At 45.5% G+C, this 23,237-nt stretch overlaps 1 long non-coding RNA gene and 1 pseudogene across 1 annotated transcript; one reads left to right on the forward strand and one right to left on the reverse strand.

The window, feature by feature from the left end:
- The first annotated feature begins 96 nt into the window (after positions 1–96).
- Positions 97–8,142, forward strand: LOC102148336 (uncharacterized). Its single transcript, XR_288724.4, has 3 exons — positions 97–544; positions 1,423–2,241; positions 7,985–8,142. It is a non-coding gene; the product is annotated as an uncharacterized lncRNA (long non-coding RNA).
- An 11,435-nt stretch (positions 8,143–19,577) lies between these two features.
- Positions 19,578–20,278, reverse strand: LOC138918791 (oligosaccharyltransferase complex subunit OSTC pseudogene; annotated as a pseudogene).
- Positions 20,279–23,237: the final 2,959 nt, after the last annotated feature.

Below are 23,237 nucleotides of genomic sequence, written 5' to 3' on the forward strand. Positions count from 1 at the left end.
GCCGCCCCGGAGGGCAGGGCAGGTCTCGGCCGCCCCGGCCCCGCCCCCCGCACCGCCGGCACCGCCTCTTGCTGCCCCCAGGGGCGCCCCGCCCTCCTCTCGGCCCGCGGCCTCCTCCGCCTTCTCCTTCCTCCTCCCCTTTTTCCCCTCCCCCTCCTCTCTCTTCTCCCTCCCTCTCTTCTTCTCTCCCAACCCCCCACTCTTCTTCCCCCTTCTCCTCTCTCTCCCACCCTCCTGCTCCCCTCCCCCGGCGCTCGGCAGGGCATGGGGTACCCGGCCGAGGGGAGGACCCCTTCCCTCCCCAGGGAGCTGGAAGCTGTGGAGCTTGAGCCCCGGCCGCTCTGCTCTCCTGTGTCCCGGCGCTTCTGAATCCACATCTGCAAACTGAGCAAGTGACGCCCGCCAAGCGGGTTAAAGGCGCGCAGATGGGTTTCGAGGAGGGTCTTTCGGCAAGTTAAGCTTTTCGCAGGAGTGGCTCCTCCATAAGGACCCGGAGAGCTAAGAGGCAAGACTGCAACTCCTTAGAGCAAATGTGTGCACGCAGGTGGGGCTCCCGGCCCTGAGGCACGGGCGAGAGTGGGAAAGATTTTAGGTGAAGGAGCAGAAGTCCCAGGTCAGACCCAGCTCACCGGTGTCCTGGGCCTCTTCGAGGGGGTCTGAGCCCCCTTGACGTCCCTCCAGGCCCTTGAAGGTGCTCGAACCATCTTTAGCGCCTTCCTCTGGTGGTCCTCAAGGCTTCACTAGAGAACAGTAGAGCCAGTATTTTAGGTTGGGGGGAGGGGATTAAAAGCTCAAATCATAGGAATTTAGAGCCAACATTTTTATTTCAAAATGATGTGCTCAAGAAAAAAAAAAAATCAGTTGGAAGTACAGAAAGACGGTCGGATCTAGAGTAAAAAGATTGGCTTAAATCTCCCTGCCCCTGGCTAGTTTTAGGCCTTGAACGAGTCACTGAAGCTCTTTGAGACCATTTCTTGGGCTATAAAATGGAATAATAATCCCTACCCTCAGGGTTGTTGTGAGGAGAAACTGAGATAATGCATGTGATAATGTAGACTATAAAATGCCGTCCAAATGTAAGCTATTATACCTTCAGAGATTTATGGTCCAATCTAAGGAGAAAAAGAAACGGTTTAACCCTGACTTCTAGCAAGACCACGGTGAAAGCTGTATTGCCCAACACTGTTTTAGCAATACTCCGAAGGAAACCCCAGGGATTGGAGGGACTGTCACAAAATTCTTGAAAAATTGTATTGACTAGGATACTTGTATTTCACCATCATTAAAAAATAGCTTGCCATTTAGTACATCTGAGAAGACGGGATGTTATGAATCAAAGATCGAGTGTCAAAATAGTGAAAAGATAGATGAACATTCAGTTTAGCCAAATAAAACAGTGTGTTTGTTGTTGTCTTACTACAGAGTTGCTCAAGAGCCTTTGGAATGCATTCTGTGACTCAAAAGAAATTCCCAGGAATCAGCACTTCAGGACTGATGGATCTATCAAGAAATGCTCTTGAACACCACGCCCATCTTTTACTCATAAACTTAGGCAGATTGGACTGGGATTTCTAAGCTTTTGGACTTGAGGCAAGTCATTGCAATGTCACCTTCCTCATCTGTAGCCAAATGCTTGCAAAGAATTAAATCTCAAAGAGTCATTAACCAAACTTTTATTGAGTGCTGGTGAGCCAGCTCGGCCCAAGGCTATAAGCACACAAACATAGGAAACAAGTAATACTCCAGCCCTCAAGGAGTTTGCAATCTCAGGAGGAGACAAGCACAAATAATGACAGTGACAATGCCGTAGGCCATGGCCATTCACTTTGAGCAGCTGTCACTTGGCCAAGGGCAGAGAAGAGACGGGTAACATTAAAGGGGAGAGGCTGGGACTGCAGAACCAGAGAAGATAGGCCTGGTCTGAAGGGGGAGCCACCATGAAGCATGTACCGATGGCTGACATGCAGGGCCAGGTTACTATGTTTCCCGATCTTTCCAGAGAAGCCAGAAGTCTAAATACTTCTATGAAATCACCTCATTTCTAAATGTTGTCAGCTAATTCAAACTCACAGAAAAACACTTGCAAGACCATCAAAACTCAGTCTGTGGGCTGCCAGTTGGTAGCTTCTGGCCTGCAACTACCCAGGTCACCAAAAACTATTCAAAAGTGTGACAAGAACACAAGAAGATTGAGAGACACTCCTTTATAGCTACTATCACTAACGGAAGCATAAGTGCCAGGTAAATAATATTTAATCTTCATAACTATCCAGAAATAGTTATATGTGCTGGTCTTATTATGATTTTGATCATAAAAACCTATGTGAATAAGTCACCAAGATACTGTACCTCAGTGTATCCATCAAAAAAACCAACCAAACAAAGGAAAAAACTTGGCCCTACTTGGTTAGCAAAAAACTCTAAATTTTCCAAAGCAAAGCAAATGAATAGAAATGGTGAGGGGAACCCACATGTTTGCTGAATCCAAAATAGTGTCTCATGATTCCATCCCTTTAGGTTCTCAGAATACTTGAGTTTGGGGGAGAATCCTGGTATCCACACATATGATATTTATATAATTCTGTTAATTCTGTTTTAAAAGTGCTGCCCAATACAGTGTGCATTTGTTTTGCCAAACATGTCACCGAACTATAGTTTTTTTGTTTGTTTGTTTTTTAAGGGATGGAGTTCTGAGCAAAGATGCTAAAAGATTACTAAAGAGGACCCAAATACTGTCCTCCAGATTGGCTAAGATTATTTCAAGGAGAAACAAATAGGCAATCGATTAATTTGGTCAAGACCAAAAATTAAATTATTTTTATTTTCAAATTGTTGGGAGGAGGGTGCTGGATTTGTGAGGAACGAAAAAAAAAAGTAGGGAATCGGGGAGAGAGAGAACTGACAGCCCCTTCTCGGGGCAGGCTGTGGGAAAGTATTATCCCAGTTTCACAGACACAGCTGGTAAACTGGTGTGAGATTTACCCCATCTCTGTCTCTCAGCAGATAACCCGGCTCTCTGCTCACTTCATAGACAAAGTTCCCGTAAAGTCGGCTTTCTGCCTTTACCTTGCCTCAGCCATACCTCCCATTCGTGGTCCAGCTTCTGCCCTCACCTCTCCACAGAAAAAGCTCCTATTAAAGTCACCAATACGTTTTCTTTGGCGAGACCCTCAATGGTTATTTTTCTGAAACATTTGGCACTGCTCACCAGTCCCTCCTTTTCTGGAACTATCCTCTCACAGATTCTGTGTCTCTCTTCTTTCTCTGATTGTTCTTTCTCAGTCTCCTTCTTGGGTGCCTCTCTCTTTCTCCTTCCTTCCGTTACTAAAAGTTAACTATTTTTTTTTTAATTGAGTTAATGATAGGTTACAATCTTGTGAAATTTCAGTTGTACATTAATGTTTGTCATTCGTGTTGTAGGTGCACCACTTCACCCTTTGTGCCCGCCCCCCACCCCACCTTTCCCCTGGTAGCCACTAAACTGTTCTTAGTCCACATTTTTAAATTCCTCATATGAGTGGAGTCATACACAGATTATCCTTCTCTAGCTGGCTTATTTCACTTAACATAATTCCCTCAAGGTCCATCCATGTTATTGCAAATGGAATGATTTTGTTCTGTTTTGCAGCTGAGTAGTATTCCATTGTATATATGTACCACATCTTCTTTATCCATTCATCTGTTGATGGGCACTTAGATTGCTTCCATGTCTTGGCTATTGTAAATAATGCTGCAATGAACATTGGGGTGCCTAGGACTTTTGGAATTGCTGACTTCAAGCTCTTTGGATAAATACCCAGTAGTGGGATGGCTGGATCGTATGGTAGTTCTATTTTTAATTTTTTGAGGAATCTCCATACTGTTTTCCATAGTGGCTGCACCAGTTTGCATTCCCACCAGCAGTGTATGAGGGTTCCTTTTTCTCCACAACCTCTCCAACATTTGTTACTATTAGTTTTAGATATTTTTGTCATTCTAATGGGTGTAAGGTGATATCTTAGTATAGTTTTGATTTGCATTTCCCTGATGATCAGCGATGATGAGCATCTTTTCATGTGCCTATTGGCCATCCGTATATCTTCTTTGGAGAAATGTCTGTTCATGTCTCCAGCCCATTTTTTGATGGGGTTGTTTGGTTTTTTGTTGTTGAGTTGTGAGAGTTCTTTATATATTATGGATATTAAGCCTTTGTCAGATATATGACTTGCAAATATTTTTTCCCAGTTAGTGGGTTGTTTTTTTGTTTCAATCCTGTTTTCATTTGCCTTGAAGAAGCTCTTTAGTCCGATGAAGTCCCATTTGTTTATTCTTTCTATTGTTTCCCTTCTCTGAGAAGGCATGGTGTCCGAAAACATCCTTTTAATACTGATGTCAAAGAGTGTACTGCCTACGTTTGCTTCTGGAAGCCTTATGGTTTCAGGTCTCACCTTTAGGTCTTTGATCCATTTTGAGTTTATTTTGGTGAATGGTGAAAAAGAATGGTCAATTTTCATTCTTTTACATGTGGCTTTCCAGTTTTCCCAGCACCATTTGTTGAAAAGACTCTCTTTTCTCCATTGTATGCCCTCAGCTCCTTTGTCAAAGATAAGCTGTCCATAGATGTGTGGTTTTATTTCTGGGCTTTCAATTCTGTTCCATTGATCTGTGCACCTGTTTTTGTACCAGTACCATGCTGTTTTGATTACTGTAGCTTTGTAGTATGTTTTGAAGTCAGGGATTGTGATGCCTCCCGTTTTGTTCTTTTTTCTCAGGATTGCTTTAGAAATTTGGGGTCTTTCGTTGCCCCATATGAATTTTAGGATCCTTTGTTCTAATTCTGTAAAGAATGTCATTGGGATTCTGATTGGTTGCTTTAGGTAGAACGGACATTTTAACTATGTTTATTCTTCCAGTCCATGTACATGGAATGTCTTTCCATCTCCTTATGTCATCATCCAATTCTCTCAGAAAGGCCTTGTAATTTTCATTATATAGGTCCTTCACTTCCTTAGTTAAATTTACCCCAAGGTATTTTATTCTTTTTGTCGCGATTGTGAATGGTATTGTGTTCTTGAGTTCTTTTTCTATTAGTTCGTTATTAGAGTATAGAAATGCTACTGATTTATGCAAATTGATTTTGTACCCTGCAACTTTGCTGTAGTTGTTGATTACTTCTAAGAGTTTTCCAATGGATTCTTTGGGGTTTTCTATATATAAGATCATGTCGTCTGCAAACAGCGAGAGTTTCACTTCTTCCCTCCCTATTTGGATTCCTTTTATTCCTTTTTCTTTCCTGATTACTCTGGCCAGGACCTCCAGTACTATGTTAAATAAGAGTGGTGATAGAGGGCAGCCTTGTCTCGTTCCTGTTTTCAGGGGGATGGCGTTCAGTTTTTGCCCACTGAGTATGATGTTGGCTATGGGTTTGTCATATATGGCCTTTATTATGTTGAGGTAGTTTCTTTCTATGCCCATTTTGTCCAGAGTTTTTATCATAAATCGCTGTTGGATCTTGTCAGATGCCTTCTCCGCATCTATTGAGATGATCATGTGGTTTTTATTCTTCAGTTTGTTGATGTGGTGTATCACGTTGATTGATTTGCGGATGTTGAACCATCCCTGTGTCCCTGGTATGAATCCCACCTGATCATGATGTATGATCCTTTTGATGAATTGCTGAATTCTGGTTGCCAAAATTTTGTTTAGAATTTTTGCATCTATGTTCATCAGTGATATTGGCCTGTAGTTCTCTTTTTTCGTGGTGTCCTTGTCAGGCTTTGATATCAGTGTGATGTTGGCCTCATAGAATGTGTTAGGAAGTGTTCCATCCTCCCTAATTTTTTGGAATAGCTTGAAAAGGATAGGTATTAAATCCTCTCTGAAAGTTTGGTAGAATTCCCCAGGAAAGCCATCTGGTCCTGGGGTTTTATTCTTTGGGATGTTTTTGATTGCTGTTTCAATCTCTTTCCTTGTGATTGGTCTGTTCAAATTGTCTGCCTCTTCTTGAGTGAGCTTTGGGAGATTGTAGGAGTCCAAGAATTTATCCGTTCCCTCTAGGTTATCCATTATGTTGGCATATAGTTTTTCGTAGTATTCTCTTGTAATCCGTTGTATTTCTGCAGAGTCTGTTGTTATTTCTCCTCTTTCATTTCTGATTTTGTTTATTTGAGCTTTCTCCCTTTTTTTCTTTGTAAGTCTGGCTAGGGGTTTGTCAATTTTCTTTATCTTCTCAAAGAACCATCTCTTTGTTTCATTGATCCTTTCTACTGCCTTTTTCGTTTCAATAGTATTTATTTCTGCTCTGATTTTTATTATTTCTCTCCTTCTGCTGACTTTGGGCTCTAAAAGTTAACTCTTGCTTTCCTTCTCTTATCCCTGGATGAGGTTATCCATGCCCACAGCTTCCATTATCACGTGGACCCAAGGACTCTCATCTGTTTCTCAAGTCTGTCCCACTGTCCTGAATGCTAGGTCAGTGTGTCCACAATGTGTCCAAAGACAAGACATCTCCAAAAGGACCCCGCAGATCTCTCAAACTCATCATGTGAATAGATCTGTTACCTATGCTAGAAACTCAGGAGTCAACATAAGCTCCTCTTCCTGTATCCCCCACATCGGGTGAGCCATCAAGTTTAATCTCAGTGGTTTTGCTCCTCTTCACCTCCACAAACTACCTTGGCTTCCCTCTCATCTGGACCACATGTTCAGCAGTAACATCACTTAACGTCTTTAATATCGTTGACCTCCTGCCTCTAGTCTCAAACCCTTCTAACTCATCCTCCTCAGTGCAGCTAGAACAATGCCACCAGAATGACCGAAGACACACATCTGTTCACATCACTCTCCACATAAAATCCTTTAGGGCTTTCCACCATCATTAGGATAAAGTCAAAACTACTTTGCCTTGCAAACAGGGTCCTCTACAGTCTGACGCCTGCATACCCCCTCTCCAACCTTACATCTCACTGCTTCACTCCTTGCATGTTAGGTTCCAGTAAAAACCATTACTGTTGTACTAATGGTGATGGAATCGAAATATTTGCAACTCAGCATCTTTGTTAGCTTTAAGCCTTTACCTAGAAAGACCCCTGTCTTCCTTATAGTGGGCAATAACCAAACCAGAGTAGTGCAGACTGCCAAATCACTGGAATAGGCTCTAGGTGGCACCTTCTAATATAGTGAGCTCCCAACCACAGTGTCCTTGAGATGGCTTTACACGTCCCTCTTGCCTGCTTCCACCCTGCAGACTCTTGATTCATTTAACAACCTTCCCCCTCACTTTCCCCTTGCCTTTCATCCTCTTGGACCTCAGGAACCCTAGTGTTGTTGATAGTGAAGAGACACATGTCTCTTAATGTTGGAAGCGCTTGCTGCCAATGTCATCTTATTTTGGAGAAAACTGTCTCCACAAAGAGAGACTGGTTTCTTCTACAGGCCGTTGTCCATTCTGCTCTGTTCCCAGCCAGGTCACAGTGGAGTTTTCCTCATACAGAGGGGAGACCCCACCTAGCCACTGGCTGAGGTCACACCTGACCTTATCATCATCAGAGCCCTGTGGCTCCTAGGATATGGTTGGTAACGAGGAGACTAACTTGGGCATTCATGTTTCTCAAAAATGAGTTTGTTCAAAGATTAATATTACCTACATGATAACTCATATGTTTTGTGGATGAGGCAAAACCATGAAAGTTGTTCACAAATGGCTATAGTTGGGGAAGCATTCATCCAGTGAATAACTCAAGCTGGCATCAAGGAGGGCGCTGAGGGACGAGGGAGGCTGGGGGTCTGTGATGAGTGAGAGAAAGGGGAAGGGAATCCTGTATGGACTAGCCTGAACCAGCGGGGGCTTCCCTCCTGTCATCACACCTCCTCACTCTTCCTTGCGTGTAGCTTCGGCTGCACTTTAATAGTAAGAAAATCCTAACGTTCTTGACAAGAAAACTCATAGGGGTTTTTGGCGGGAGGGAAGGAGTTTTCATGTCACTCTGTTGTACAATTAAAACAGGGCAGGAATCACCTTTGGATGCTTGACTCCGTGTGTATGGAGGAGAGGGGCCCAGCTGTCACTCTGCAGCAATAAACGGCTGATTTAATTATCTATTAATGTCCTGCAAACTGTAAGTCATTTGATATTTTCTCCAAGAAAACATTTCCAAATTGTCAGCAGTCTCCCTGCGTCCTAATTATTGTGTCACTAACTGTTGGTTCCATTTCTTTTTTCCACAAAATGGGTCCCTCAGCATTGGCTGATCATAGTTATCATTTTTAATGGCTAAATTTGATGGATTTGCGAAGAGTTTCACCAAAGCCACTGGCCATTTGGGCCTCATGCATCAGCATGAGACAAATGTGAGTTGAGTAACTCCAACTCAGCCATTTGTCAACACCTCAGAGGAGAGAATGTCAGCAGCACATGACGGTGATCAAACTAGTTATGAATTTGAATTCAGCTGTACTCATTCTAAGGATTATAACTGCATGATGTTAATCATCTATTACCCTTAAATTTCATAGTTTTTCTTTAATAAAAACTAGATACCATCATGCATTGCTAAATGACAGGGACACATTCTGAGAAATGCATTGTTAGGCAATTTCATCCTTGTGCAAACATCATAGAGTACTCAAACAAACCTAGATGGTATAGCCTACCACACACCTAGGCTCTATGGTGCTAATCTTGTGGGACCACCGTCACATATGTGGTCCGTCATTGACTGAAACATCGTTGTTCGATGCATGACTGTAGTCTAATTTTTCTACCATAATTCTTGGCCTGCCAACAATGGGTAGGAAAACACCAAAGGAACCAGATATTTAGTCTACAATAATAATAATTACACAAACAGCAATAGCTAACAGTTAACAAGTACTTAGTATTTGCTGGGTCCTGCTCTGAGTGCTTTGTGTGTATTGACTCATTTAATCCAACAAGAACTCTGTGACATAGTTATTGTTATTGTCTCCATTTTACAGATGAGAAACCGAGGCACAGAGAGTTTTATTAAGGTTACAGAGCCAGGCAGTCTGCCTTGAATCCATGCTCTTAAAACCAATCACCCCACCAAAAGCAGCAGCATCTTTATTATCATCAAAAAATACTCGTGATGAGCATGTGAACTGCTTCACATGCATTCTCTCATTTAATTCTCACACAGACCACATAGGAAGTACGATTATTCCCCATTCTATGGAAAAGAACGCTGAGGCATATACAGTCTTGTCCCCAAAGTCACATAACTACTAAGTGCCACAGCAGGGACAATGGATCAGTTAGCTCTTTCCCACTGTGCAAGTTGCCTGTAAGGAAGGATTCTGATTCTGGCGGAGCAGCAGGCCCTAAGTCAAGTCAGCAGCATATCAGCTGGGAAATTAGAAACGTCCCGGGACGCCCTCTGGAGAAATGGCGGATTCCAGGGCTGGGGCAGTGGGGCTGAAAATACAAGGTGAGCTTGGGCCATTTTATACTGACAGGAAGTAAAGTGGTGCTCAAGACGAACAAAAGACAAAAAGGATGAGGACATGTCAGAAGGGCACAGGAGCAAACCTGAAAGAGCTCCCAATGTCCCAAACTGCAACAATTTGAGAAACAAACTTAATGACAGTAGTATTAGATTATCACTCAAAGAAAATATAGAGATCTGTGAGTCCATGTTGATATAAATAAATGATCGGCTACATAAATAATAAGTAGAAGAGACAAACTGTCCTTACAGAGAGACTCCAAATTATAAATGGAGAAGGAATGAGGGACGTTGAGGATGGCCGTTGGAGCCCCATGGTGACAATTGCTGCAGGCAGGGTCCCTGAGCACTGGGGAAATTAGTGGTGAGAATTTACGGAGAAGCAGGATCTTAGTAAACCCTCAAAGTGTCTACCCAAAAATATTAATTAGTCACTGTGGTGGTTTTAACATGTTCACAAGTTCTTTGATAGTCCTTCCTCCAGAGAAGGAGCTTAATTCCTTTTCCTTTGAGTGTGGGCTGGATTTAGTGATTTACTGGTAACAAACAGAATATGGAGAAAGGAAATTAGTAACTTTCAAAGGTGGCAAAACATGGCAGATACCACCGTGACCAAGTGATCAAGGTCAACAGCATCTGTTATGTGTCATGAACCCCCTGATACAATGTCATGAGAAAGGCACTTCCCCTCTGGGGGCTTCTTCCCAAAAACTCAACCCTCATCTAGTCATGAGAAAACCTCAGACCCAAACACAGATGGAGGAACATTCTACAAAATACCTGACCAGTACTCTTCAAAAGTCAAGGTCATGAAAAATAAGGGGAGCCTGAGAAGCTGTCACAGATTGGAGTAGACTAAGGAGACTTGAGAAATAAATAACAACAACATGGTATCCTGGACTGGATTCTAGAATAGAAAAAGGGTATTAGTGGAAAACCTGGTGAAATCGGATTGCCCCTTTCTCAGTTCTGGTAATTGTAACATAGTATGTAAGATATTAACATTAGGGGAAGCTAGATGAAGGGTATCAAGAGGGGAGCGCCCAGAAATGGGAAGACTGTGTAGGAGGCTATTGATAATATCTTGCACCTGCAGACTGCTCTGTAACCATCTAGTGCTTCTGTGTGTTCTCTGGTCTGACTGGACCCACTCCCCTGCACTTGTATGATTTTTCTCTATTGCTTTTGAAAGCCTGGAAGAGGATTCGAGAAAACAGGTAGCCTGATTAGGGAATAGCAGTGGGCATGGAAACAGCTCCAGTTGATGGAAAACTAAGGAAATCAGAATACCACGTGGACTTTAGTTAATAATATATTATTATTGGTTCGTTAATTGTAAGGTACTGTGCTAATGTAGGATATTAATAATAAGGGGAAGTTGGTGTGGGGTATATGGGAACTCCCTGTGCTGTTTTCTCAATTTTTCTGCAAAATTAAAATTATTCTGAAAAATAAAATCTAATTACCATTAAAAATGAGAAATTGCCCCACCTGTGCTCCTGAGGTCGCCAGGGCTGAGAGACTCGCTGAAGGTGCAGCAGAGCTCTTCTGGTTTGGCTCCAAGGGACTTGCGAGGGTGCCCAGAGAGAGAGGATGGGACAAGTGGCAGAAGCAGCACAGAGATGCTGGAAGGACGTGGAGGAGAGGGCACGGTTAGTCATAAGAAAACAGGAAAGCGCGGGGCGGTGGGAGAGCAAATGCAGACCCTGTGCTCAGGCAGGTGGTTCTGCTTGGCTGTGGCCCCATCGTTCGTCCTCTCACCTGCTCCTCCTCCTCCTCTTGCCTCTCAAGAGACTGCGTGATGGTGCTAGAGACTCTGCCCCTCCGGATTCCCTCTCCACTCTTTTCTACCCAGCTCTCTGCCCCAAGGACACCCTGCTTGTGGCTTCCCTGGGGCCTGGCTGGTGGGAGGCACAGGCAGGCGTTCTGAGAAGGGAGGAGCATGGGGTCCTTAGGCCCCTTCCTCATCTGTGTGCCTCGCCTGGCCACGTCCCTCTTCAGCAGCCATAGCCCCCGCCCTATAGCCCTCACTGGGTTCCCCTGATTGCCCCTGCTCTTGCCCCTTCAGGCCTAGGCACGAGCAGTGGTCCTCATGGAGGGCAGTCCTCGGGTACCGCACCATTCCTTGTTGGTTTCCCTGAAGTCGGCCTACATCTTGGTAAATCCTCCCATTATTAAACTCGTCTCAGTTACTCAATTGAGTGTGTCATCTGTTTCCTGCTGGGACCACAACTAATAGAAAAAAATACTCATTATGTTTATTGTCTGTTGTTTATCTTCCTCTTTAGAACGTAAACTCTGTGGGGGCAGAGACTTTGTGTACTTCCTTTGTATACTGCTGTAGCACTCAATAAATGTTGAATAAATGAGTGACTGTTCATTTTATCCGTAGTCTCATACAGTAGTCACTAGCTGCAGGTGGCTACTGAGCACTTGAAATGTGGCTAGTGAGACTGAAAAATAATTTTTAACTTAATTTAATTTTAATTTTAATAGCCTCATGTGGCTAGTGGCTACAGTGTTCGTCTAAGGAGTTTCCTGAGCCTAAGGCAGTTGTCTGGCTGTTCCACTCTGCCCCAGTGGGGGTTAAGAGAGTGACTCAGTGACCTTGACTGTGTCGCTGGCCTGGGGAACTGCAGTGCTGGGTTTTCTGGCCTTCTCTCTAGGCAGGCGAACTTGGGAATGGCCACCTAGCTTTTATACATTACGTTTTCATTTCCCTGCAAACTTTCTGTCTCTTGGATAATAGAGTTACACTGCGCTCACCAGGCCCTCACAAACTTGCAGCTTACAAAAGCGCTCTGGCCCCGAGCCAGGGGAGTCTCCAGCTGCTGACTGACCCTGCCTGGAAAGTCAGCCTGGAAGAGACGCCAATGTCCTAATCCTCTTCCAAACCACTCTAAGTAGGTTTTATCCGGTGACCTGTGAAACCAAATGAGTAAAGGGACACTTTAATTCCAGCTCGTTAGAGAGCTTCTAAAATCTTTGAGAAAGCCAACACGGCAAATTTCTGTGCTGGGGGGCTGAGAAATGCATCCCATTTTCAAAAGCAAAATGTCTTTGCTTTCTCGCGGTTTTTCTTACATCATCCAGCATACAGAAGATATTTTCTGAGGCTTTCACGGGGATCCCCAGTGAAGGTGGGAAGCAGTTCTTGAGAAGGAGAAAAAGACAGTGGCCCAGTGCAGTCAAGTGATTTTCCCCAAGTTCTGCCAAGTCGAGTCCCAGCTCGGGTCTCCTGACTCCGTACATGGAACATTTGCACTGCTCTTATTATTACCCCAGAGCTGGCTTATTGCACAATGTCAGGAAATAGTCCATATGAAATCCTGGCCCACAGAGCGTACATGTTCTGCTTTTTATTCTGCAGCTTTTTTATTAGGCATGTTTTCCTTTCCCATAATGTCATCTGGAAGCAATTCCTCCCAACAGCTGGATTTGCTTTCCCAATTGGTAAACACGTAAAATGGAAGGCAGGGGAAGACGCAGAGTGTCGCTAGAGGAGCCTTTCCCCACCCGCCTGGCTCACGTTCTGAGGCTTATCTTGGGTCTATGCACAAGCCTCATCAAAACTGAGAGTGTCTTCAAACAGGCGACCCACACTGCATTCCCTCCTTCAGAGGGTCAACATGTTCTTTGGGGGAGAAATTTTCTGAATACTTTGCAGATAAAATTGATCAGATGCAGACCAGATTGCCAGCTGCCGAGATTTCCATGCTACATGTGCCGGCCAGCAGAGCAGCATCTTCCTCGTATGGTCAGAACTTCTGCGGTCCCAGAGGAAGACTCTGTGAGGCTCGCAAAGCCTTCCCAGCACTGCTGCCGCCAAAGCCCAAGAGCACTAACGAGGTCATCAAAGAGGATGAATGTCCCCCAAACGCGCTCCTCAGGACCAAGTGTTCACGCAGACACAAGCGGAAAGGCGGCGAGCACTCTCGAATGGCCCGGGCCAAGAGCACAGCTGTCACCTGGGTGTTGGCTCACACACTCTCCACTCTGTTTTCAGGGTCTGCAGGGGCCACTTCTCTAGGAGTTCACCCACGCGGTCAGGTTTGGTCCAAGAGGTCCAGGGCACAGTTTAAGCTGGAATAGAGTGCCAGGTGACAAAGCTCCAGCTCCAGGCACTCCCTCCTCCCACGTAAGAAATGCTGTTCTTTGGATCAAAGTTTCACATTTGAGGGAAGTCAGCCTAGCATCTGGCTGAACTCTCAGAGGGCGCACGAGAGAATGCTAGTGACCAGGCAGCCCCACAAAGACGTAGGAGAGGGCGTGTGTCACCCAGCCCAGCTGCATGGATGACCTCCACAAGGCGTTGGCCAGGTTGGGGACGGGAGTGGGAGGAGCTTCCTTCCAAGCTCTAACAACCCTGGGTCGCCAGGGCCCCACTCCCCATGCAGGGGGCTTCCCTGTGCTGTGGGCCTTTGACTGCAAAGTTCTCCTGGCAGAGATGGGTGTCTCTCCCACTGGACAAACAAAAGGAGCACAGTGCTCACCAGAGGACCCCGAGGAGGGCGGCTGCCCAGCCTCTCAGCACGAGCTGCAGAGGGAGCCCCTTTGCCTGGGCCCCCATGCGTGGAGGGCTCTACTTTCTCAGTTCTGCTTCTATCTTGGGGCACCTCCTCTCCCTCCCTTCCCCAGCGGGAAGCTGTGTCTTGTCTGGAGCCAGGGGACAGAAACTGCACCATATGTTTTTCCAAATCTCGTGGTCTCATACTTGGAATTTTGAAAATCTGTGTTTTTGGTTCCAGGCCAAGGCTGATTCCTTCAGACCCTGGTCACTCTGGTCTGGTCGCCTGGACTGCTGGGGCCTCAGAGGACGCTTGGAGAGAGTCACTGAAGCCTAGGACAGAGGGCTGGTGTGGGGGGGTGAGAGCAACCCATTGGTTAATACTTCAAAAGGATCCTCTAGATTAAAGCAACCGAAGAGATAGAACAGCCAAAGGCATTGTGTGGAATTTGTTTGGATCCTGGTTCAAACAAACCGATTTTAAGAAGACATTTTGGGATAATCAAGAAAATTTGAATTTGGACTGGGTATTAGAAAATATTTAAGAATTTCTTATTAATTTTGATATGGGTGATAATAGTATTGTGGTTATATAAGAAAATGTCCTCAAATTTTAAAAAGTATATATACTGAAGTATTTGGGGGTGAAGTATGTCTGTGATTTGTTTTTAAATACTTAAGAAAAAAACCTGAGGAAGCAAATATGGTGCCTTACTTAGCCAGTTCGGGCTGCTATAACAGAACACCACAGACTGAGTGGCTTATAAACAAAATTTATTTCTCACAGTTCTGGAGTCTGGAAATCCAAGATCAAGGTGCTGGGAGATTCAGTGTCTGGTGGGAGCCCACTTCCTGGTTCATGGACAGGTGTCTTCTCACTGTGTTCTCACATGGTGGAAGGGGCAAGGGAGCTCTCTCAGGCCTCTTTTATAAGGGCACGAATCTCATTCCTAAGGGCTCCATCCTCATGATGTAATCACCACCCAAAGGCCCCACTGCCTAATTTCATCACGTTGGGGATTAAGTTTCAACATATGAATTTGGGAGGACACATTCGGCCTACAACATCTGGTAAGATGTTAGTGGTTGAATCTGGATGATGGGTATGTGGGATTCTTTATACTATAATGTATGTCGGAAATTTTTTTTATAATAAAAAGTTAAAAATATACACACAAAAAGTTACAGAGGAGAACCAAACACACCTGTTTACCCACCTTGATGGTGACTGAATTCTGTCCTGAGGTTCTTAATCCCCTGTCTCTGGAGGGGTCAGCTCTCAGCTATAATAGGGAGGTGACAGAGAGGGGCCAGTTGGAGAGACTCCTACAAGCTTTGACCAGGGGTTGTAGCACCACCTGCAGCTCCTCTGCCTGACAAGAAGGGGGAAGGAGCTTTTCTCCAAGAGCAAATGCAACCTTCTCCACACCAGCTCTTGCTGGCTCTTAAGCATGGTTTCCTCCCTTGTGTGCTGTGTTGCTGCGTGAGCAGTTCAGGGGCCTGCCTGAGGGAAAGTAGGACACAGACCATATGCCACTGAGTGACTGCGAGTAAAGTTCTTGTTATTTCAGCTTCAGATTGCTCTTGCTGCCCTCCCCCCACGCCCTCCCCCCAGTCTGCACTGTCCCGTCAGTGTGCTGGCTGTCATCCTGCACTGACTCAGTCACAGACTCGTAATCAGGAATAATCCTATGCCCGTCCCCTTGTGAGGCACTGGCAGAATGACTGTCCGTCAGGGGCAACGGAGAAGGCCTCTTGCTGGAAGAGTCAAAGCAGGCCTGAGACGGACTCTCTTCCCAGCTCTGGGCCTTGGCACCAACTTCTACGTTTCCATCCTCAGTTGTCTGCACTCTCTTAGTCTGAACCTTCTTGGGAAGGAGAGATTCTTTGCCATCTTCTTATCTCCTCTTTCTGGCTGAAACAGGCTTTTCTAGAAAACCGTTTTTTTCCTTCTGCTTTGAACTATGCTGGATATTCTATTTTCCTTTGTGTGCTCCAGTAAGAGGTAAGTGCCTTTTCCTGGTGCGGGGCCCAGCCTGGTCCTTTCTCACTGACCACAGCACCCGGCTGTCCCGAGTGGGAAGGAAGGCGTCACGTGCAGAGGTCGTGCCTGGAGAAAGCTGTTGCTGAAACCTTCCTGAGCTATTCCCACCGTAAGTAATGAGAAAGACTGCTCTCACAGAAGCAAAAAATAAATTTAAAAAATCCCAATTATACTTTGTCGGAATCAATATTTGATATTTCCACAACATTTTAAATAGGTTCTTTAATTTTGGTTTTTTCCTTCCTAGTGGTTTTCCTCTTTGTCCCAATTATAATAAGTTAATGGGAACTACAAGTCTTACCAATGGCATACACAGGTTCGTTTTTTTCAATTTCTGCTAATTTTCAGTGAATAATAAGGGCACTGACACCATACAAACTGAGCTGGAGTCCCACTGGTGTGACATCATGCAATAGCTCAGACATTTCACTTGTCGGCGGCTTCGTGAAAGTCCAAATTCAGTCTACAAAAGGTGATTGGAGAAGGTCAATGTATAAAGTTTGAAAGTGTGGGTTGTTCAGAGGTCAAATATACAAAAGTTGAAAATGTTGTCCAGGCCCAACTAGAATGTAAGCGCCTCGCAGGCAGGACTGTTGTCCGCTTTGTATGAAGCTGTGTCCCAGTGCCTAGAACAGAGTCTGGCACATGGTAGATGCTTAATACTTACTGGATGCATGAACTGCCCATGCTTTGGAATTCTTGTAGCCACTTGTCACATTCTTCCATGTATTACTATTATCGCATTATACTTCAAGATTGAAAGTTTCTTGAAAGCAGAAGTAAATCTGTCTTCCAACACCTACATCACCCATAATTGGTATTCAATAAACCTGTATTGAACAGATAGAAAAATGTTCTATTGGGAACTAGCTGATGATTAAATCATCTTAAAACAAGATCCCAAATAGGTCATGAGAAAAGCCACGGCCCATGCTATAGAAATGGATGATTGCTGAAGCCCCTAGAAGTTTCTAAAGTACTGTGTGGCAGGGAAGTAAATTTCCTGCCCCAGAAATCTGGCGAAAGAATTCACTTGAGGATTTAAGTCTCAGAAAAAAAGACTCAAGGAAGGAGGCAGAGAAGGGGAGGTCTTTTCCAAGGCCTGTAGATTAAGGCTATTTAGATACCACTTAGGAAAGGAACCAGATGCCAGCCAGGTTTGTGCTTCAGTTTAACCACATTCCCTGCAAAACTTGCTTATGGGAAGATCAGAAGCGCTGACGATCATTACTGAAGAGGATTCAGAGAAATTATCGCCTACTCCAGGTTGAAGAGAGAACAAGTCCTGGTCTTTTTTTTTGGTGTCAACCTCTACTGAAATGTGCTGTTGTCAAATCAAAAAGAAGACAGATCTGGAATTTTTATAGCTCTGATGAAAGTGAAATAAAAGGAAATCTGTATCATCTTAATCAAAGCCTGTGCCACCTGAGTCGGCTCCCTGGCTCATCCCTTGGCCTCGGTGACTCTCGTGTGCTGGAGGTTAAGGGTTTGTTAAAGAAGAGGGGTTTTGATTAAGTGTCACATTTAGTGTGATGTGATGTGCTCTTCATCATTGCAAGGGAAGATTGGGGGCCGGGGAGCTTTATAGCTAGTTCCCAATATAAATTAGGAGTCTTGGAGAATGGGTGCTTTGCAGTTGGCCTTGATCATTCCAGGGCCCGATGAATGTGTGTATGTGAGAGTGTGCACACGTGTGTGTGTGTGTGTTTGGAGAAATGGCAGAAAAGCCCACTTCCAGGTGCCTGTGCTAATGGGCTGGTTACCCCTCTTGGAGTTTGACTTGCAGTCGCAATGCAAGGCTCCAGTTCTAAATTCGTCTGTGTCCTTGATGTACCAGGCAAAGGTCTCTGCGCCTTTTACTCCTTTAGAATGTCAGTCTTACTTAGGGAAATCTCAAAGCATTCATTCATCCCTCTTGGGGACCACGGCACAAATTTGAAGATGGAGAAGCAGGAGGAAGCATTCCAAGTGCCATGTGCCATTTCTAACCAGAGGCCATGGGCAGTGACTTCCCTGACTTCACCCAGAGGACGCAGAGTGGGCAGAGCTGAAGCCGCCTCCCTCCAGATCTAAGACGCACTGCGCACCTTCCAATTCGGATTCTGGCTTAACCTGGAGCAGTGAGAACACAGAGAAAATGGGGGCCCAGAAAAGCCCCAGACTGATTGGGAGCGCCCATGAAGAGGGAAGGCAGGGGTAGGGGGAAACATCCTGGAAGGGACCGCTCCCACCCAAAAGGCACCCATCTCCAGACTGATCTTCCTAAAATTTCACTGGCATCAAATGCCTTTCCTTCCCTCCTGTTGTCTACATAAGGAAATCCACACCGTTTATCCTGACATTCCATGCCATACATCCTGGGCACCGCCAAATCGGTCTATTCACTGCGTCCCAAATGACTGACTTGCTCCTTCTCCCAGTATTTGCTCCTGTCGCTCTGCACCCAGGGTGCCTTCCCTGTTTCTTTCTCCTATGGAAAGGACTCATCTTCCAAGGGTGAGCTAAAGCCCTTCCTATGTCATGAAGGAGTCACAACCCACTGGGATGACTCCTTTATTTATTTCAAAAACATGAATGGAGAGCGGGCTGAGTGCAGAGAACTGCTCTAGGCACCTACGTTAGGTGAGAGAACATAACAGATGAAGACGCCCACCTGCAAGAAGCTGGCACTGTGGCAGTGAGGGGGAAATGTGCAGTGAACTTTAAAGATAATGCATAAGGAGTGTTACTTCCTGGCTGACTGTTGCTATAGAAAAAAGAAGGAAATAGTGCCAAGGGTGGGAGATGAGGAGCCCCCCTGTTGGCGGCAGGGGTCGGCGCGGTGCTGCAGGGTGGTCATGAGACGGTGGAAGACTTGAGGGAGGCGAGCAGGTTAGCCCAGCAGATGCAGAGGGAAGAGAGTGCTAGGCAAAGGGCCTGTCCAGAGAAAAGGCCTCCGGGCAGAGCTGCCCGGGTCTCCAGGAGGGTGGCACGCCCCTCCTTCCTCCTCACTTCCAGTTGGCTCTGCACGCTTCAGGGTTCTGGAAGAGTGTCTGTGGACAAAGAAAACCCCTAATGTTGAATACTCAACAGAGGCCTCCAGTGTTTGTTACGGCCAGTTCTGCATTAAGGAAGGAGTCAGACAAGTAAAGGAGAAGGGCTCAGGTTTTCATCGCTGTGTTCAAGGTAATGTTTTTTAATTAGAAAAATTATTTATGTTCCTACCATACATCTTACTTTTCAGGTAACTTACATGCATACGTGAAATAACGTCCTATCATACACTCTGTTTAAAGGCAAAGGCCCGTAGGTTAAGCTGATAGCTGTGCCGAGTTCTCAGCTTATGGGATCTTGCCTCTTCATTTTGTATTAATTTCTGAAAATCAGAAATGTCATCTCCTAAAAATGTTAAGGGGATTGTAAAATCACTTTATTCAATATTATAGTTGTAGAAGTGGAGTTTATTTTAAGAAATGAAAAACTAAGAAGAAAAGGCCACTTCACATCGTCGGTGTGTCACTGTAGGTCAGCAGGAAAAAATACTGGGAGAAGCTCTCTCTCCACCACCAAGAGGCCATGCTAGTCCAAGCTTTGATGTGCTTCCTATCTTTTCACAGATGCTTCTTTTTCTGCTGCTTTTTATCCTTTTCCACATTTCATATTAGGGCATTGGTGCAGCCTTTAAAACTTCATTAATGGGAGCAAATCCATTATCCACTGATTTCTTCTCGAAAGGCACTCTAACCTTTCAGATAGCTGGGCAGCTTCATTCTTATGAATACTCTAGCCATGAAAAAACTCAATAGGACACAGACGAAGCCAATGAATAGAAGAAGAAATCTGTTAAGTCTTGGAATGTTGGATGCAATGGATTGGCCCAGAATTATAAAACCTAAACCTCCCATTGTAAACAGGAAGCTGGATGTGAGTCCTTCCATAATATATTGTCCATTTATTCTGTGAGCCAAGAAAGCTACTTGCCTCTGATACCCACGATCATCAGTCATAGATGATCCAACACTTGGAGGTTCCACAGTAACATCATAAATTATTCCTCCGCTGATGAGGAAGTAAGACCCCACCACCAGAGCACATGCCCGCGTGAAGCAGGGCGGCTGCTTCAGCTTCAGGTCGGGACACTAAGAATGGGACTCTGTATGAAGTCTCCATGTTGTGACAGCAGGGGCAGCTCTCAGCCTCAAGCCTCATGTGCCACCTGGAAACAGCTAAAGTAATTTTTTAAAGATGTAAAAATTATAAAAGTATTAACAGTTGCTTCTTGATATGGAAAAAAATACACTTGTGAAATTGTAAACACCCCCTTTCTCATAGAACTGTCACACCCTGTCCCCCTTCTCCGCCTTTCACTTATTCGCCAATTCCCCTACAGCTTGGCTTCGGCCCCCATCGCGGACGCTTCAACGAGGCTTTCTAATTACCATCTCCTAGGGTCACTCTGCCAGCCCCATTTGTACTTGGAGGTCCTCTAGCATTGTGATGGAGTCTGCAGCGGAGTCCCCGAGTCTTTACTTCCTTCCTGTATGCACTTGGGCGAGTGACTCAGCCGATCCATGCCTCGATTCACCCCCCTGTAACTGAGGTTGATCTTAACGTTGTTCTGCAGGTTGCTTGAGATACTCCATGCAAGGCACCAGACTCGGGCCTGGCACACAGTCAGCCCACAGGGAGTGCTCATCTCTGTAACTGGCCTCCTGGGACCTTGCGCCTCCTGTTACAGCTTTCTTCCTCTTTCTGCTAGAACCACACAGACATCACCCCTGCTCTCTTTGTCACATTCCTGCCCACGCTAGAAGCGGCGAGGTTTCCCAGAGCTCTCTCCGTCTGCCCACACTTCCTCCGTGGCCTCTTTACAGCCCCAGCAGTGGCTTCAACCACTCCGCGTTTACACTGCTGGCCACCACCCCATTTCTCTCTCCCAGCCCCGCGCCTGTGCTCCAGACTGGTCTATCCACCGGTACTGAGGACATCCACCTACCCTGAGGTCTCAGTCCTCTCACTCCAAACCTGTCCTGGGCTGCCCTAGTCTCCACTCCCACCCCCCTGGTCCTGCACCCTGTCTGTCGTTTCCACCCCCTCTCTCCCATCCTGTCATTCATTCATTTAATCTTCGACACTGGAGCATCCCAGTGTTAAGAACCATCTTTACAAAGTGGTCCCTACTCTCAGGGATCTCCCAGGGCAATGGGCAGAGGCAGATAATTACAATTCAAAGAGGAAAGTGGTTCAACCAAGGAAGCTAAGGACTGAGGTGATTGGCTAGGAGGGGGGCCTACTTAGCCTGGGGGTCAGGGCAACTTCCCTTAGTAAACTTTCCTTTTGGAGCAGGGCCAAGGTGGGATGGGAGGGCTCTTAATCAGTTCTTGTTCCCTCAGGGAAGAAATAAGGATGGTTTGGCTTGCCGGACCTCAGGCCCCAGGCAACCTCATTTGTGGAGACCCCGCCACACCTCAGCCTAGACATTAAACGTGCCTGTCCCACAGGAGAGGTGATTATATTGCTGTTTCTGAGAGATCTCTCATAACTTTGCTTTTTAAAATTATTTGGCTACAAAAAAATTTTAATATATATTAGCTAGGATTTCTCTCAAAGGTCGTGAATAGTCAGAAACTCTTGAATATGAGAAAAATTTAACCTACAAATTGCTCCAAAATTGAATGAAATTTTTATGAAATCAAATGTTAATCATTAAGGGAGCTGACATAATTTACATTTTGTAGCCATTGAAATAAAAATTCGTAAATTTTCATCTTGCACTTTTCTTCTTGTATTTTAGAGCCAATACTGCCCCCTCACCGCACCCTCAGATTTCAAATGTTTTAATGGGAGCCTGGCACCTTTGTAGCCCCGGTGATGAGCTTAGGGAACTTGCTGGGTCCTCAGAACCAAGCCTGGATCAGTCAGGACCAAGAGGATGGTTCATATTAAAGAGGGATTCAGGAGACAGAATTGACAGGACTTCTGAAAGGTCAGGTGTCATGGAGAGAGAGAAGGCTTCAGGGTGATTTCTAGTGTTCTGGCTTGAGGGTCGGGGTGGCTGGTGGGGCCATTGCCCAACAAAGACATAATGAAGTAGAAATTATTCGAAGGAAAGTAGGATGGTAAGTTTTGTTTGGGGCACATTAACTCCAAGGGACCCAAGGGACACCCAAATGGAGACGTCCAGGGGACTCTTGGATGTATGGGTCTGGGGATGAGAAGAGATGTAGACTGACCAATAATCATGATATTAATAGTGTCTAACACAGATTGAGGACACATGAAGGACCAGCCACTGCACTAAACACTTTTCTTGTGTCAACAACCCTACAGGGTTGGTCCTATTGTCATCTCCGCATTACAAATGAAATTGAGCTGTAGGGAAGTAAAAGAACTCACCCAACGTCACACACAGCTGGAGGTGGTGGCATCCTGCCTACAGTGAACCACTCAATTTGGGAGATCAGAGGAAATAGGTAACTAAATCCTTGGGAATGTAGATAAAGGTTAGAGTGTACAGAGAGAAGGGATGAGTCCTGAAGGAATGCCAACATTTTAGGAAAGTGCATGGAGGAGAAGCAGCAGGACAGGAAGGAGACCTGGGGAGGTTTGGGTCCTGGGTACCTCAGGGATGCCAGAAGGAGGGAGGTGGGACGATCAGTGTCAGTGGCTGCCAAGATGGCGTTGAGGATCCATTTGGCAACTTGGAGGTCAATTAGCAGCACTCTGTCAAGGGTTGTGGGATTGCACGACGGCACCCAGCTCCCAGTGGGGATGAGGGCTAAAGTCTCGCCAGCGTCCTGTTCCCCAAGTCGTGCACCATTGTTAGGGTTGTCTCCCTACCAAGTCACATATGGGCCAGAGCAACTCAGGTGGCCCTGGTGAGAATGGGGTCAGGACAATATGGGGGAGGGCAGAAGGTGGGTTTTGAAGAAGTTTATTAAAGACTTGCCTTTCAAGTTGTTTGGCTGGAGGCAAAGGAGAGAGAAGTGATGTCTGGGGAGGGAAGCATGGTCGCACGTGTCTCCTGGAACTGGGAGAGTAAGCAGACAGGGAGAGTGAACTCAGCACCGTGGTTACCTGGGTACCTGGCAGATGACTTTTCAATAGAGTCTTCTTCACAATCAAAAAAGTACAGCTCCATTCAGAATTCCCTATGTTTTACTTCAATATGCTCTCCCTCAGAGGTGACAGTTTTCTGTGAGCCCCTGAAGAAAGGAGGAACCGGACAGTTAATTTGCTCCTAAATAATGCTGGTTCCATGCAG

Source organism: Equus caballus, chromosome 18 (genome assembly GCF_041296265.1).
Source record: "Equus caballus isolate H_3958 breed thoroughbred chromosome 18, TB-T2T, whole genome shotgun sequence".
Taxonomy (NCBI): Eukaryota; Metazoa; Chordata; class Mammalia; order Perissodactyla; family Equidae; genus Equus; species Equus caballus.